The sequence below is a fragment of the Nuphar pumila genome, chromosome 15, assembly GCF_984573655.1.
Source record: "Nuphar pumila chromosome 15, dmNupPumi1.hap1.1, whole genome shotgun sequence".
In the NCBI taxonomy this organism is placed as follows: domain Eukaryota; kingdom Viridiplantae; phylum Streptophyta; class Magnoliopsida; order Nymphaeales; family Nymphaeaceae; genus Nuphar; species Nuphar pumila.
The window spans coordinates 16,610,134-16,628,907 of record NC_143263.1 but is presented as its reverse complement, the minus strand read 5'-3'; the positions used below and the strand labels follow the sequence as shown (position 1 = coordinate 16,628,907).

At 36.2% G+C, this 18,774-nt stretch overlaps 1 pseudogene across 1 annotated transcript; it reads left to right on the top strand.

Annotated features, from left to right (window-relative positions):
• Positions 1-7,184: 7,184 nt before the first annotated feature.
• Positions 7,185-8,992, top strand: LOC149814639 (phospholipase A1-Igamma3, chloroplastic pseudogene; annotated as a pseudogene). The gene has a single exon (XR_016428022.1). The product of XR_016428022.1 is annotated as a phospholipase A1-Igamma3, chloroplastic pseudogene (transcript).
• Positions 8,993-18,774: the final 9,782 nt, after the last annotated feature.

Here is an 18,774-nt window from a genome sequence, read left to right as displayed (position 1 = left end):
AACTTTCTATTAGAGGCATATCTATGGAAGAGGCGATTGTTCCCATCTCCATCTTTAAGCCATTGCACCCAGAAGTACTGGTGACATTAATGCTCCTCCCTGATACATTATTCCTTTATCCATGCAATCAGTTTCCTCTCAAGAGGATAATGTGGAATTGATCATGTATAATTTTATGCATATTATTTATAGATTTGCGTGCATGATTAAGTGTGAAAAATGGTTATGAATGCTTGTTTGATAGAAGTTTTATTGATTTCAATCAAAAAGTAAATTGAGCAAATTAGTGTCTTTTTTGAGGTTTTAGCAAAATTGAATAAGTTTTTAGAAAAGATTTTTTTTGGAAAGGGTGACTTTTGAAAATTTTGAAAACTTTTGGACTCTTTTTGAAAATTTTCTTCTAACAAGCAGTCTGTGCTTCAAAATATTGAATGGGGTTGGGGTACATATGTCTCTTAGTGCAGAACGCATTGGTTTGCCCAAGTGGCATTTGAATAATTACTATTAAATCATTAAACCCCTTCGGGACTTACGCTAGTCGTAGTAGATGGTGATGGTATAGCCACGAGTAACCCAAATTTATTATGAACCAAAGAGTTTAAGGGACCTACCCATCACTTAGGAGGTTTAGAGGTCGGGTTATCCTTAAGATATAAGGATTGAACCCACTACTGCAGTAGATGATACATCCAAAACGAATTGGTAGGGTTATCCCAACATGAGCTTTGAGTGTCGCCCCACTATGGACAGGGTCACTCAAGTATCTGAGGTATATAAAATACATAGCATAATAAACACCCAAATAGCTTTGTTTGAAGCCGAAGATAAGTTCTTCCATGTATCAGGGGGTAAACGAGTTAATATCAAAACAATGAATTAGTTCTAGGTTCAGTGATGTATGAATGTATGAATGAATGTGCATTGTTCTGATGATTCTTGCATTACCTTGTGGAAGGTGTTGAGATCGATATACTACTAGACTGATAAGGCAAAGACCCTTGTTGTATCTGCACGACTAAGTTAAGTTGAAAGAGCTCTCACTTAGATTCATGGGATATAGATATGCCAAGTCTTGGAGACTTAAGCTTTTATGTTTGAATCATGGCTCAGAAGAGGCTTTCGTGATATATACTAAGCTGTGGAGACTTGAGTTTGGATATTTCAACTGTGGCCCTAAGAAGAATTTCGTAATATATGCTAAGTCATGGAGACTTGAGCATCGTTGTTCCGAACTATGGCCCAAAGTGGCTCTGTGTATTTTTACAGGTTTATACTTGTTTTAAATTTGAATGCTTTCCTACCAGACCAGCGATGGTTTTGACCCTATTTAATGGGGGATACAAGTACTAAACATGCAATGTGATATACGAAACAAGGCGACATTATGTTTTCGGGTCTCTCCAGATAGTATTGAACTATTTTATTTATAAAATCAGTTTCATAGAATATTGTTTTTTCAAGTAGTAATATTTGTAATAAACAACTTATTTTGATAAATGAAACACTTTGGTGGTCAATGAGTGCTTGACCACATATTTGTGACTTGCCCAGTGTTTTCTAAAATTGATGACTCATTATCGTCTATTTTCTTTGCTAAAAACTTTTTCTAAAATCCGTTGCAAAAAAAAAAAATAAGAAATCCATGATTTTTCTATAATCCCCCAACAATTTGAATTAGAAAATTTTGGAATAATTGTTGTTTTAAGACAGCAGAATACCAATTAGCTTATCCGATCAAATAGTTGGGCGGGCTACAGGGTAACACTGATATTACTCAAATAATATTTAATGACATCAATAAATGCTATGTCCAAAGTTATTACAATCCCATTAATAAAATAATGAAAGGTTTATCAGAGTTAATGTAGGATTATAAAAATAAAGTCTCATGGCTTTGCCTGCAGCGACATCCGCAATTGCTCGATAACTTTAATTGCTACCTGAAAAATAATAATTCAGATGGGGTCAATGTCTGAGTAAGAAGCATTATATTCATATGAATGTGCTCAGTGTCATGTATATATATATATATGTGTGTGTGTGTGTGTGTGTGTGTGTGTGCAACACACTCACAATAATGATATTGAAATATTAACAATTCATGTAATAAAACCAACTCATAGTGAAAGCATTAATGAGACTATACATCTAATATATGGTTCATAATTATGTTATAACTGTTGAAATATAAAGAAAACTTTATTGCAGCTATGCATCACATGAATGACTCACATATATTTTATAACAATTGCAACTTTAAGCATTGAGTGTACTTAAACGCATTTAAAAGTGAACCGACTTTATGTTTTTCTTGTTAATTACCCTGTGGGTACGCACAAGCTTTCCACACCGTAGATGACAGAGACTACATGGGGGTTTGTTATGTTTTTTCAATTAATACCCCATGTGACTAGCCGTACGGACACCCAAAGGGAACAATTTACAATCAAGAGAGTACTCTCCAATGACAGAACAAGAATTTGGATACACCTAAAAAAACTTCCGCAGAAGACTTGGATCTACCACCTAGGACGCATTGGTACTCTCGATTCCCTAACTTTGAGTATTGGAGACAGGGTGAGATGCCTCGCTCTCACAAAATTATAATTGTCCCACGAATCTTATATCATCTACCCTCTCCAAGGTAGAACATGTGTCTGGTAACATACACCGTCTTTTAGGTGTACCTAGAACCCTGGAAAACTAATAACATATAGCGTCTTTCAGGTATACCCAAAGTCCTGCAATTAGGTTATAAGTTTATATATTAAGTTTCTATTTTTAATTCTCTGTGCAATTCACTACACCACAGAGGATTTTCAAAATCCTGACCCACACTCGGGGTGATCAAGTGTATGTACATTATTAACCTAGTTCTCAATAAGCATGAACAAAATTCTTAAAATTTTGGCTCCCATTCGAGCCAAGTACTTAAACCACTTCACACATTAATTTTTTGATTAGGGTGTATGCATTGTACCCCACCAGTCATGCAACTACATGGCATGTCTCAAGTACCTTACTTTAAGAGTGTTCTTGTGACATTATGAGGGTTCTACGAAACCACATAAATTCAAATTTTCTTTCACAAAATTCATGACCATGAAATCATCAAAATAATGTAATTGACACAAGCATTCTATACCTTATGCATAGTCACACAATTTACAGTAGAAATCAGATCAGAGAGTTGCGATTTACAATAAAAATCAGATCAGAGAGTAGCGGTTTATAGTGAAAATCAGATCAGAGAGTGTGATTTACAGTGAAAATCAAATTAGAGAGTAGCAATTTATAATATAAATTGCTACTCTCTGATCTGATTTTCAATATAAATCGTTATTCTCTAATTTGATTTTTACTATAAATCACTACTCTTTGATATGATTTCTACTATAAATCGCTACCCTCTGATCTAATTTTTACTGTAAATTACTACTCTCTGATATAATTTCTACTGTAAATCGCTACTCTCTTATTTGATTTTCACTATAAATTGCTACTCCCTGATCTGATTTTCACTGTAAATCGTTACTCTCTGATCTGATTTCTACTATCAATCACTACTCTCTGATTGATTTCTACTATAACTCATTACTCTTTTGATCTGATTTCACTATAAATCACTACTCTTAGATCTGATTTTTACTGTAAATCACTACTCTCTAATCTGATTTCTATTATAAATTGTTACTCCCTGATCTGATTTCTACTATAAATTGTTATTCTCTGATCTGATTTTTACTATAAATTGCTACTCTTTGATATGATTTTTACTGTAAATCGCTACTCTCTAATCTGATCTCTTTTATAAATCATTGTTCTCTATCTACTCAGTTCAACGTTGCCACCATTATCTCTTTTGTAAATCACTATTCTTAGTCTACTTAGTTCGATGCTTGCACCCTAGTATCATGATGAACAATAGATAGAATATCGATTTCTCTGGTAGTTCAACTATTTCTCACAAGTAGACGATGACAAAAGGTGCTCCAGCTGTAATAGACGACGACAAAGGATGCTCCGACGGCAGCAAACGATGGCAAAAGGTGCTTCAGTTGCAATAGGCAATGATAAAGGGTGCTTCAACGATAGCAGACGACGACAAAGGCTGCATCATCAAAGGGAGCTCTTGTTATAGCAGATGATGCATTGTCAAAGGGTGATCCAGAACGTTCATCATCGAGTTTATTTCCCACTGCAAAGTGATTCTATGTGCAGCTGAGGATACATCCTCTGCAAGCAAATGAGTTCATTAGTAATGGCAGCCCACTACACCATTTTCCTCGGACTGAAGCTGATTCTTAGAGACTCTAGCAATGATACACTCTTGAGAATATGTTTCACAAACTTCAGCTCAGGCATTGTTCCTTTAAAAGAGTTGATGGGCTCTGACTCATGTAATGATAAGAGTCATGGGAATATGCAAAGCTATTTACAAGAGTACATTTTCGTCAAACGAATATCTATTTTTTGGGAGGACATTTCTGTCAAACACATATCTACCTTTTTTTATGTTATTTTATTATAAAATTGTCATGGATAACATTGGCATATGAATTATCGTGGGTTTCAAGATATTCTTCTGTACACACCGAAACACGCAAATTTGTCTTCGGGGGAGAACACACAACACCCACTCGAGTTGAGGGCTTTGAGGGAAGAAAGTGGTGAATCAAGGGAGGCATATGTTGAATTAATGGACTCCAATCTAAAGCTTCAACGTGATGTCCAGATGTTAATGCCAAACTTTCGAGCCAATGCATCTAATCCTAGCACCAGTAACAACCAGGTAATTTCTCAACTATAGCGGAAGATAATTAAATTTCAATTATGTTATGAAAATTGAACAGATTTTAGTCTAATCAACTTAAACTTGTTGAATTGAACAAATTTTAGTGTTGTCTTCTCAATATTTTCTTTTGTTGCTTGTTGAATTGAACATATTATTGTTCTTCTGCACCTAGTAACAATTCTCTAAGGATTTTCATGACTGTACACAACGGGGCTGTCCTTTTCAGCAACTTCTGTCCTTGCTACCATGGTCCCAACTCTGACCTCTCTCCATCATCCTCCCAAACCTTTCTGCTAGCAATGCTAGGCAGCAGGACAGATCCACTTTCTCACCCCTCACCAAACCCACTTGCATCTCTCCTCCGACTCTTGATTCTGGCCCTCCCCATCTTTTTTGCTCATAGTCCATACTCTTCCCATCCATTGAGGGTGGACCCAAGAAGTACATTCCTCCATTTGCATGGTCTCATTAAGGAATATCTACAGTACATGCTAATGACTTGTTAAGTGATTGAATGTTTAAATGTTTACATTTTTTCACCTCCTAGGGTGTTAATATTCAAGTTTTTCCTTATTTTCAGTCACTTATAATAAAAATTTTGTTGGTTTCAGGGATGAAGGAAGAAACAGAGAGATGAAACTATGGATGTAATTATTTTCTTTTTGGTATTAAGGATGTAAAAATTTGAACAGGTTTTGATGAAAGAACAAATACATGAAACTATATATGGAACTAAGGATGGGAGAGATGAAACTATGGATGTAAACTTGTGGATGTAAATATTTTCTTTTTGGGATGTAAATATTTGAACAGGTTTTAATGAAAGAATGTTATGATTTGATGAAATATCTGTTTTGATGAAATATCTGTTTAGTTAAATCTCTCTCTCTCTCTCTCTCTCTCTCTCTCTCTCTATATATATATATATATATATATATATATATATATATATATATATATATATATATATATATATATATATATATAGATAGATAGATAGATAGATAGATAGATAGATAGATAGATATAGATATAGATATTCCTAAGTGTAACAACTATCTCTTGAAAGACAACGCGTGTAACATGTGCCTTTGAAAAGGTATTCAATCAAAACATGTTTATATATATATTCCAAAGTGTAACAACTATCTCTTGAAAGACAACGCGTGTAACATGTGCCTCCTAGAACACATGGTTCAAGGGCAATTGCCTTGTCTACTGAGTGAATATTTTTCCAACATATCCTTAACCTAATCCAGTAATCTCCATGGAATTAATGCTTCATTAACAATTGTCGGCAACAAGGTAACTCCACATGGCCCAACTAATCACCAGTCTTTACGTGGCCTAATTAACCTTTAATTTGTCTGAGGCAATGAGGTCATGTCTACCATGTACCACAATTTTGATGTTGAGTGCATCTTTTTTTATCGATCGAGTACATTGCAAAGTAGTGGGTCCAATCACTTGATGCCACTCATCGATCTATCATCTCGTGGGTGGTCCTAATGAATGAACACATCACATGGCATCCATTCATTAGCTCGAGTATTGGATCTGCTCTTCTCATGGGACCAATCTTCTTATATATGAGGCTCACAGAGAATGGGAAGGCTCATCACGTTACCATGATAGCCTAATTTGAGTTATTCATGGTTTTACCAAGTTAATATGACTGTATCACCGAGGTGGTATCCCATGTGGTAAGTGGGGGTCTTGTGCCATTAATGGGGGCTTAAGAGATATCTGGTAGGGGTCTTCCTAACCCCAGCTTGCCTTTAAAAAAAAAAAGTTAATATGGCTGTATCTAACATTGACTTGGGAGACTAGTAATCCAAGCATGAACTGAGGCCAAGTGAACCATACTTGATGGGTTGACAACTATTTTATCATGCTATTTTCAAAAGTAGTTGAATGTTGCAACAGTTTTAGAATATAAGTATGACATTTTTATTGCAATATTGGCAAACCACTTTTTTTATAATTATAGTATTTCAATGCAGACAACCATACCATTTGGGGTTCGAACTTGCAACGTTCCACGCCCCCCGTTGGTTACAAGAACCATTTATATATGCGGATATACTTAAGCAACAAAATTATATAACACGATACATTCCCAAGCAAGGATGCAATTAGATTTTAGCAGAATATGACAAAAAGTGACAATTGACTGAACAGTGCTCAGCTCGGAGCCTGACCAGGACAGGACAATAATTGAAGCCCGGCTACCAAAAAAATCAGTGGGAGGTGATCTTCACGTGGAAAACGAGAAAACGCAGGAGGGAAATTTATTTTCACTACGGGCTTCCTCCTGCACCACTCATTCATCCCAACAACCTCATGAAGGGTTGCTATTTTAAACACCCAGCTACTTCAATTCCAATATGCAAAAATCATCAAACTCATTGAGATCTGTTTTTCTTGGAGCTGTAAGGAATCACTAAGAGAAACAATTCCTGTTTAACACAATCTTCTGCAAACCTCCAGCTTTTTCTCATGGCTTCCTTTGTCTCCTATAACACTCTTCCAACCAGGCCCATCACGTCTCCCTTTCTTTCTCCTTTCCCTTCATTACAGTTCCACTCTTCACAGCTCAAGCCAGCATCATGTGATCATCATATGCTCCCACTTCAAGCTGCTAACCCGAGTCGATCTGCTCTTCCCCGAGTCGGAACAATTAGAAGTCAGTTAAGCCAATCTGAAATGAAGATCGAGTCAGTGGGGGTGATGGATTTGGCTAGTAGGTGGAAGGAAATCCACGGATCAAACAACTGGAATGGGTTGTTGGACCCCACAGATCCGTTGTTACGTTCGGAGATCATTCGTTATGGTGAATTCACTCAAGCCTGTTATGATTCGTTTGATTACGACTACTACTCCAGCAACTGTGGCACGTGCCGGTTCGACAAAGCTTCCTTCTTCAAAAAACTCGGTTTCTCAGATTGTGGGTACCTGGTGAATCGGTACTTGTACGCAGCATCCAACCAGAATATCGGCAAGTTCTTCCGGCACTCCAAGGTTAGCAGGGCATGGAGCACACAGGCTAATTGGATGGGCTACGTCGCCGTATGCGATGACCCAGAAGAGATCCAACGGCTAGGAAGGCGCGACATCTTGATCCCGTGGCGTGGAACGGTTACCAAGATGGAATGGATTGAAGATCTCATGACAAAAATCAAGGCCACAGGGTTCTCAAAGGACTCCTCCATCATGGTTGAATCTGGGTTCCTAGATCTCTACACTTCAAAGGATACCTCATCATGTCATTATTGTCAGTATTCTGCTCGTGAACAAATACTAGCAGAAGTTAAGAAGTTGGTAGACTTGCATCAAGATGGGAAGGAAGAATTGAGCATCACTATAACCGGGCATAGCCTGGGTGGGGCCTTAGCCCTCCTTAGCGCATATGATATAGCAGAGACGGGCCTCAATGTTATGCCCAATGGGACAAAGATACCCATAACAGTGTTCACCTATGGTGGACCTAGAGTAGGCAACACAAGCTTCAGGAAAAGATGTGAGGAGTTGGGCGTGAAAATATTGAGGGTAGTAAATATTCATGATAAGGTGCCACAAGTTCCTGGCGTAGTCTTGAATGAAACGGATAATTTTCTGCATCTGCCTGGGACCTATGTTCATGCTGGCGTCCAGTTTGCTTTTGACCACACACTTTCCCCATTTTTGAAGGAGACTACTGACGTAAGTTGCTACCATAACTTGGAGATGTACCTGCACCTGGTTGATGGCTACCACGGCAAGAATCATGAATTTGCATCGGTGACTAAGCGCGACGTAGCACTTGTGAACAAGAGCTGCGATTTCCTCAAGGAAGAGCTCCAACTTCCACCTAGCTGGAAGCAGGATGAGAACAAAGGCTTGATTAGAACTCCCGACGGGAAGTGGGTGTTGCCACCCACACCCGAGAGCGAGAGGCACCCACCTGATACTCACATTCATTTGCAGAGGGCCCTTCAATCTGATAAGAATTGATGCAAATTATCATGTATACAAGTAGGTGAATATCTCCTGTTTTGAATGAGTTTGTGTGACGTGTATGCTGCTATTAGTTGTGGGAAACGTTATGGCGGTAGTGGTTCCTAGTCTTTAGGCAGTAGAGTCATGTTGAGGTGTTAATGGGTGGGTGGTGTAATGGTTTAACTTAGTAGTTTTTTTTTTTATAATACAATTGTGAGATTGACACAACATATGATTCCCCATCCTGAGCAATTCATGGATATTCTCTTCGTCTAGGAGAAGGGTGATACCTCTTTGTCAGCCATTAAATCAGATACAGGAAGAACTTCCAAGGTAGCAATGGTGGATTGTTCAAAGCGACCTAAATTCTTCAAGACAATAAAAAGAATTGACGATTCTAAATTCAAACAATGCAAAGAATATCCGGGATTCACCAAGTTCACTAAGATATGGCCCATGATCCTGAAAGTGTGTTACCTGCCCTTCAAAGGACTAGGTAAAATCAAGGAATCTGAATTCCTATCCAAGTTTTAAAAAATAACTTTAGAGATGGATTAGGATACAATAAAAAGGAGAAAATAAAAGAGGTAACCAAAAAGTGTTTGGAACTACCACGCTTTGTCTTGGTAGAAATGCTAAATCTTCAAACTGTCTCAGATAATGTGTCAAATCTTGAAGGTCTTTCATCCTTATTTCAGAACAATGTCGAAACCTCCAGTAGTCAGAACAGGTCAAAGCAGAACCCAATGCAAAAGTTTCCAAATCCAGAAGAGCCTAGTCAAAGTTCGATGCACTTTGAAATTTTGTTATTCGCAAAAAGAACCAAAGTAGGAGAATGGGTCCAAGATCAAAAGCATGATAAAAAGATTAAATCTGCATAATGGTTATGGTGTACCTCTCTTTGGGGTGACTTCGATAAAGATATGTCTCAACAATCTTGGGACCATTACCATCAAAGGAGATTGCAATTGTTAACTCCAACTGTATTCTGTGAAAAAATACCCAAAAGCGCCCATGCAAATCTATGCCTGTTGGAGAGGAATTTTAAATTGGTGGAATGATCTAGATTTAATTGAAGTGGTATAACTCAACTACAAAAATTGGGAAGAGTACCTAAAAGAAGCATATTGGTCCAAACCTATTAATAGTTATTGGGAATTCCATTTGTGAGAAGCACTCTACCAACTAGATAGTAAAGCTGAAAAACTTTCTCTGAAGCAAGGGGCAGAGCATGTCATAGCCTCGATAAGACCGATAATAGAACCTCTTGAGGAACCAAACTATGTTTTGGCTTTACCTATGCCTACCTGAGAACCTCTTAATTCAGAAGAAGAAGATGTTGAGCCATATCCCATGGATCTCGCCGTGCTAATCCTAGAACCCTCCATGCAAATGAGTTCTAGAGGAACAAATGAAGCTGGACCTAGTGTTAGGGCATAAATAAAAACTTTTGCTACCAACCTTGGTCTTATTCAGTGGAAAGATGACCCTGAACAAGAAAAAAGAATCAACCATGACTTTGAAGAATGGAAATTCCAGCAGAAAGCACGTTGGGTCCTAGGTCAAAAGAAAAAAGAATGGACGGAGTTCCTAGACTAACCTCTTAAAGGACTCTGCCATGAGATGCAATGGTATGGATCATTAATACTCTTTTGCCAAGATTTGTATGCTTAAAAAAGATAGATCAGATCCGACCAATTAGAAGCTTATATAGATGCATTCTTCACTGAAAAACAGAACCCTTGGAATATAGGTCTGCCCAAAGAATATGATGACTCAGAAGATGAAGAAGAAAGCGATGATAAATCCCAAGGGATCCCCTTTAAGCCCCACCCATTGTCCCATGAAGCTAGTATCTGGGGCATTAACAACTATCAGTCCTACAGACTCACCTACTATCTGTATATAGTTATCCAAATTGAGGCAAAATATGATGAATGGGTTGAAGACCAAAGAGCAATATTCGCTTCATAAACAGACACCTAAGAGTATATAAAAAAAGAATTTAAATGAATGAATGAAGAGAATAAGAAAATTCCTTTGACAAAATAAAAAAATCCGTGGTGTGAAGACCAACCTCTTAAATACATGAATCCCTATATTTCTTATCTGAAGACTAGGGGATGGTGTTGGGAATAAATGTTCAGAATGGGTCTAGACCTTGAACAAGAGATTAAGAAGCCACTGGAAGCCGTTCATTGAAAAAAGAGATGAGGTATTGGATATCAAAGAAGGTCAACCTACTGGTATAAGAAATTTAAAGAGTCATTATTCAATAGATTTGTCCATTCGCGATCATTCAAAAGGTGTTTGAAAGATTCACTATGACAGTTTGACTCAGAGTGGACAAATTTTGGATCGCAGGACCTTTTTTTAGACAAAGATCTAATTTATGTTTGACCCAAAAGGTTTTGAAGGATCACCCGCAAGGCAGAACCTACTTTGATTTCTCCTAGAGTCCTTGACGATATAGATCCAAACTCTCCAGTGCCTCTGGACAAAATTCTGAAAAACCAAGAGGATATTATGGTCTTGGACTTGGATCTCGAAACCTTAGAAATATATTCTTTGTTGTCTGGATTATCTTTTGATACAGGTTCTACTTCTATAGTCGAAGATTCTACTATGTCAAATGATCATGAATCCAATCAAGAATTGGGTGGCGATACCCAATCTTCAAACAGGTAATTGTGATCCTAATCTTATACATTATCATTTAAATTTGCAAATTAGACAATTGAAAAACCCAAAAATTTGCGTGTCTTTGTCTTTGTCTTTGTCTTTGTCTTTGTCTTTGTCTTTGTCTTTGTCCAGAGATGACATGGATTCCTCCTCATTCCATAATTCCTCTATATTTGTGGATGAGATCCGAAAAGTCTTTGTCAAAACTCCTATTTTCATTGTTACCTCTATTTCCTATTCAAAATTCTAAAAAAAAAAACTGATATTTCAAAAATCTCAAATGGTTAAAATTTTCAAAAATCCAATACTATAATTCTGTTGGAGCATGAGCATGGAAAAGATTATCATCTAGATCGAGGGCATTGCATGGAAGAGGGATAGTCTCCTGAAGACATCACTGAGCTTCTTAAGTTTAAGAGGATTTTTGAAAGGCAAGAGAACCCTTCTCCACTGTTCTGAAAGAAAAACCCAAAAGTCAATTTAGGAACCTTAGAGAACCCTCAAGTCATTAGGATATGATCCTCACTAAGCCCAGAAGAAAACAAAACCTTAGTCTAATTCCTAACCTATTACAAGAACATGTTTGCATAGACATACCAAGACATGCCGGGTCTAGATCCGAAACTTGTCGAACATCGCCTTATTCTGCATCCAAATTCTAAACATGTTAAACAAAAACTTAGGAAAATTGATCAAAAGGTAGAACTCTAAGTGAAAGTCAGTCTTGATGATATGCTTAAAGTAGGTTTTATCTGAGACATAGACTACCCAGAACAGTTATCCAATATTGTTGTTGTCATAAAATCCAATGGCAAAGTTAGAGTATGTATTAACTTTAAGGGGGACCTCAACAAGGCTACACCCAAGGATGACTTTTTCGTACCCAACATTGACCCCATCGTAGATAGTACTGTCGGACATAAAATATTCTTATTCATGGACGATTTCTCATGGTATAACCAAATTAAGCTAATTGTAGATGAACAACCTAAAACATTTTTCACCACACCCTAGGGCACCTTTTGCTACATTGTCATGCCTTTGCATCTAAAAAATGTTGGGGCAACCCACTGAAGAGCTATAGTTATGATCTTTCATGACCAAATCCATGATTGCCTAGAAATCTATGTAGATGACATCCTAATCAAATCTAGGACTAGAGTTGATGGTGAAGACCAAACTACGGGAGTTGGTCTCATGCATACAAGTACACGTCAAGTGTACGATGTGGAAGCAACTAAGTTCTAAATGAGAAATAAATTTTGAAAATAAATATTTTTTTGTTATTTTCAAAAATAAAAACTAACTATGCTAGTCTCAACTAAGGACTATATACATAAATATATAGGTATACATATATAAGATACGTAATTGAAATATCTATGGCAACAATGGTATATATATATATATATATATATATATATATATATATATATATATATATATATATATATATATATATATATATATATATATATACACGTTGAAATGGGACAACACGATACTAATAGCTGAAATAAGTATATATATATATGAATTTATTACGAATATGAAATTCAACAAGAAATCACTCAACATGTTCTTGACACTCAAGTAGGTCAATCCGTTCAAATGTGCAGTTCAGTTGAACAACGATGAACATAGACAAGTGAAGCACAAAAATATCACCAACTCGATATGATAGGGAATATGGCTAGTTTTGGTTATGAAATTATGTGCTAGCACACCCAAACATAAAATTTGAGGCACATTCAAAAGGCAGTTTCGGCATAACAGTAGGGTACAGGACTAAGCTCAAAGCGGGAACGAAGATAGGACTGGCTGACGTAGAACAAGTTCAGCATGACCATCCAAAACAACGTCCAGGGTGTGTATAACGTCCAGTTGATGACAGAAAATTAAACGATAATTGGGTTGCTAGTAATTGTCTATGGGCATGTATGAATGCCAACAACAGAAAATCGCAAAGCGAGTGTAGTCATATGGGGACTTTGAATGCACGGTTCAGGTTGAAATATGAACAGCCAATAAAATCTTTGATTAGGCATGATGTTAATAGGCACTAATCTATCTTGCAGAGAATAGGAAAATACACAAGAAACCCATAATTTCAATTCCACCTTCACGCTTAGAAACATGCAAATAATAATATTGTTTTTATCACAGGAAAATACTAGCAGCAATGGTAAGGAATTACAAGTATTGTACTAGTTTCTCATGCCAACTTTTAACATATTTTTCAACAGAACAAGATTTCAATATTGTCACTAGAGCATCAATATGCCTTGTGTCCTATTTTGCCACACTCAAGACACTTCTTAATATTCTTTGTCAGGATATAGGGATAAACTGGGGTTTTGTTCTTGCTAGTCCCATAGGCAGGTCGATTAGGTGGGACATACACAATAGGTTGTGCAAGCGATGCACAAATAGGGACATTGACCATAGGGGATGCTTTACTAGAAGGCATCGTCTAAATGGTCTTCTTTCCACTCTTGGCACAGTGGCATGCTTCCAAAATCTCAAATCAAAGTGTGATTGCATCCAAGTCTTTTTTAAGCTCATGATGTAGCACATGTATGGTATGCGTAGCATTTAATTTATGTTTCATGTATGAACTACGTCCACAACTCTCACTAGGCATCGCGTATAGTCAAACCGTGTCGAATTGGGAAACCAGACAAACTTGGTTCTGATGCCACTTGACTGCGATACCTAATAGGGACATGGGTCACGAACTTGTTCTCAAACAACAACGTGCACAACTAGTGAATGCGCCTAAGTTACGCACAAAACTAAACTAATAAAAACCTAACAATGCAAAAAATGCACACACGTGCAACCTTGGCAAAACCAAAAATGACTATGGCTGAATTTTTAAAATGTAGATACGAAAATCAAAATGAACCCAAAATACAATTCTAATTTATATGAATATGATTTAAATATATATTAGAGATGCAGCCTTTCACCAAACACTTTATGAGCGCCTCAAAAACAAAATTTTGACAAGGTATTTCCTTTTTATTTCAACACGAAAAATTTATGAAAATACATGTAAAACAAATTCAAATATTCATACATTCAATTACAAAAATTAAAAATTAGATTCACATCAATTCATATGCAAACACATCATAAAGTATTGAATCTGATCAAAGCTTTTAAAAGACTAATTTAAGAAACTAAAATTTATTAAACCATAAATGTATTAGATTCAATCTGAATCAAATGCAATCATGTCATCAATAATTTAACACAGATCAACAAGTTTATGCAAACAACAAAAATATAAAATTAATAGAAACAAAAAAAGTGAGTGTCTTGGCCAGGGCAGTTAGGAATTTCTTACCTCCCGATGAACGTTGGCCAAATCCTTCATGTCTTAGCACCAATGCAGCTCCATCTAGACTATTGGATGCTCAGTCAGCCACCTTCCCATGCAGCAACTTCGTTCATCGATGCGTCTTCACGAGGTCACCAACGAGAGTACGATGAAGGCACCTACAATCGGGTCTTCTCAAGGGTGATTCAACAAGAGGAGTCTTCATAAATATATAGGTATACATATATAAGATACGTAATTGAAATATCTAAGGCAACAATGGTGTATATATATATATATATATATATATATATATATATATATATATATATATATATATATATATATATATATATATATATATATATATATATATATATATATATATATATATATATATATACACCATTGTTGCCTTAGATATTTCAATTACGTATCTTATATATATATATATATATATATATACACGTTGAAATGGGACAACACGATACTAATAGCTGAAATAAGTATATATATATATATATATATATGAATTTATTATGAATATGAAATTCAGCAAGAAATCACTCAACATGTTCTTGACACTCAAGTAGGTCAATCCATTCAAATGTGCAGTTCAGTTGAACAACGATGAACATAGACAAGTGAAGCACAAGAATATCACCAACTCGATATGATAGGGAATAAGGCTAGTTTTGGTTATGAAATTCTGTGCTAGCACACCCAAACATAAAATTTGAGTCACATTCAAAAGGCAGTTTGGGCATAACAGTAGGGTACAGGACTAAGCTCAAAGCGGGACCGAAGCTAGGATTGGCTGATGTAGAACAAGTTCAGCATGACCATCCAAAACAACGTCTAGGGTGTGTATAACGTCCAGTTGATGACAGAAAAATAAACGATAACTAGGTTGCTAGTAATTGTCTATGGGCATGTATGAATGCCAACAACAGAAAATTGCAAAGTGAGTGTAGTCATATGGGGACTTTGAATGCACTGTTCAGGTTGAAATATGAACAACCAATAAAATCTCTGATTAGTCATGATGTTAATAGGCACTAATCTATCTTGCAGAAAATAGGAAAATACACAAGAAGCCCATAATTTCAATTCCACCTTCATGCTTAGAAACATGCAAATAATAATATTATTTTTTTTCACAGGAAAATACTAGCAGCAAATGGTAAGGAATTACAAGTATTGTACTAGTTTCTCATGCCAACTTTTAACATTTTTTTCAACAGAACAAGATTTCATTATTGTCACTAGAGCATCAATATGCCTTGTGTCCTATTTCGCCACACTCAAGACACTTCTTAATATTCTTTGTCAGGATATATGGATAAACTGGGGTTTTGTTCTTGCTAGTCCCATAGGCAGGTCGATTAGGTGGGACATACACAATAGGTTGTGCAAGCGATGCACAAATAGGGACCTTGACCATAGGGGATGCTCTACTAGAAGGCATCGTCTAAATGGTCTTCTTTCCACTCTTGGCACATTGGCATGCTTCCAAAATCTCAAATCAAAGTGTGATTGCATCCAAGTCTTTTTTAAGCTCATGATGTAGCACATGTATGGTATGCGTAGCATTTAATTTATGTTTCATGTATGGACTACGTCCACAACTCTCACTAGGCATCGCGTATAGTCAAACCGTGTCGAATTGGGAAACCAGACAAACTTGGTTCTGATGCCACAAGACAGCGATACCTAATAGGGACATGGGTCACAAACTTGTTCTCAAACAACAACGTGCACAACTAGTGAATGCGCCTAAGTTACACACAAAACTAAACTAATGAAAACCTAACAATGCAAAAAATGCACACACGTGCAACCTTGGCAAAACCAAAAAGAAATATGGCAGAATTTTTAAAATGTAGAGACGGAAATCAAAATGAACCCAAAATACAATTCTAATTTATGCGAATATGATTTAAATATATATTAGAGATGCAGCTTTTCACCGAACACTTTATGAGCGCCTAAAAAACAAAATTTTGACAAGGTATTTCCTTTTTATTTCAACACAGAAAATTTATGAAAATACATGTAAAACAAATTCAAATAATCATACATTCAATTACAAAAATTAAAAATTAGATTCACATCAATTCGTATGCAAACATATCATAAAGTATTGAATTTGATCAAAGCTTTTAAAAGACTAATTTAAGAAACTAAAATTTATTAAACCATAAATGTATTTGATTCAATCTGAATCAAATGCAGTCATGTCATCAATAATTTAACACAGATCAACAAGTTTATGCAAACAACAAAAATATAAAATTAATAGAAACAAAAAAAGTGAGTGTCTTGGCCAGGGCAGTTAGGAATTTCTTACCTCTCGATGAACGTCGGCCAAATCCTTCATGTCTTAGCACCAATGCAGCTCCATCAAGACTATTGGATGCTCAGTCAGCCACCTTCCCATGCAGCAACTTCGTTCATCGATGCGTCTTCACGAGGTCACCAACGAGAGTACGATGAAGGCACCTACAATCGGGTCTTCTCAAGGGTGATTCAACAAGAGGAGTCTTCACAAATTTTTTTTTCAGCACACAAAAACAACATACCCATTTAAAAAGGGGGACACCCTTTTAAAACCAAAGGAAAAGGGAAAGGGAGAGACATTACGACGTCACTCTTTCTCAATTTTTCAAGCACCACCCTCAAGGACACAATAGTGGATCCTTGGAGTCTAACGGGTAGGAGGCACATGAGTGCCCCCAGCTGGATTCGCTGGATCCAACCCGTGGGCAGCTGGGTCCAAACCCGCCCAAGGTTAGATCCAGCTTGGTTGGTTTTTTTTAAGCCACAAAAAAAAAGAAACTAAAAATAAAATCACAAAAATTGAAAAACTACCTATAAAACCCACAACACCCACTGATGGCCTAAACAAATTCTAACATCCATTGGAACTATCTTAATAAAAAATAAAAATAAAAATATAAAATACATAAAATAAAAAATAAACCTAATTATTTACAAAATAGAGTTTTTGACTCCTCATGCTAGTCGTGAGCTGGGTTCGGGTGACCGGATTCGAGTTCGCCCGGATGCACTACATTAATTTTGGTTAAAATATATAGGTTTTTTTGTCAATTGGCATAGGATTTAGGTTTTTGATTTGCATTTTTTAAATGGCATAAATGTCTAATTAGGGTTTTGGTAGTTTTCTTTGTTTGTTTTCTATTCTTTTTAATTAACATTTTATTTAGCAATAATCTTGTCTTTATCTTTGCTTTTTTTAGGATTTTTCTTTGTGTTTTTCAATTGGCAATAATCTTGATTCCATGTGTTATTTCTGTCATGATTTTAGGGTATCTTTATGTTATTTGTTTTGTTTTCTTGTATATCTATACTTTTATGAAGGTAGTTTGTGCTCACCCTAGTTTAGATTCTTGGCGCTGCTTATGCCCAATACCATATTTGACTAATCGGATGTTGACAAAGCGGATTCAAATTTAAATTCAAATTTAGATTCTGATGGTGAAAAACTTAATTTATATCTACTTTTTTATATGTTAATGGATTCAGATATCCATAAAGTTTAGATATTTGTCGGATTTCGTCATAAAAAATCAAAACCATATTTGCATCTAATTATAATCAAATGTGGCTTTGGCTTTACCACTGCAGCTAAATGAAATTTAGTCAGTCCAATATAGGATAAAATCCAATTCATTGACATCCATACCGCAGCTAAATGATATTTTCAAAACTGAATGTTTCAAAGAAATCCAATATTTTTAGAATATAAGTATCACATTTTTATTGCAATATTGGCAAAACACTTATTTTTATAATTTTAGTATTTTAATTTAGATAACCATACCATTTGGGGGTCAAACTTGCAACGTTCCGGCCACCATACGGTGACCTTCACTAACTGATCCTGCCAGACAAGCAGAGCCCCTGACATATTAGAAGTATGGGAAATCATTATGCACCTCCCCTACCCTCTTCTTCTAGGCCATCATCCCAA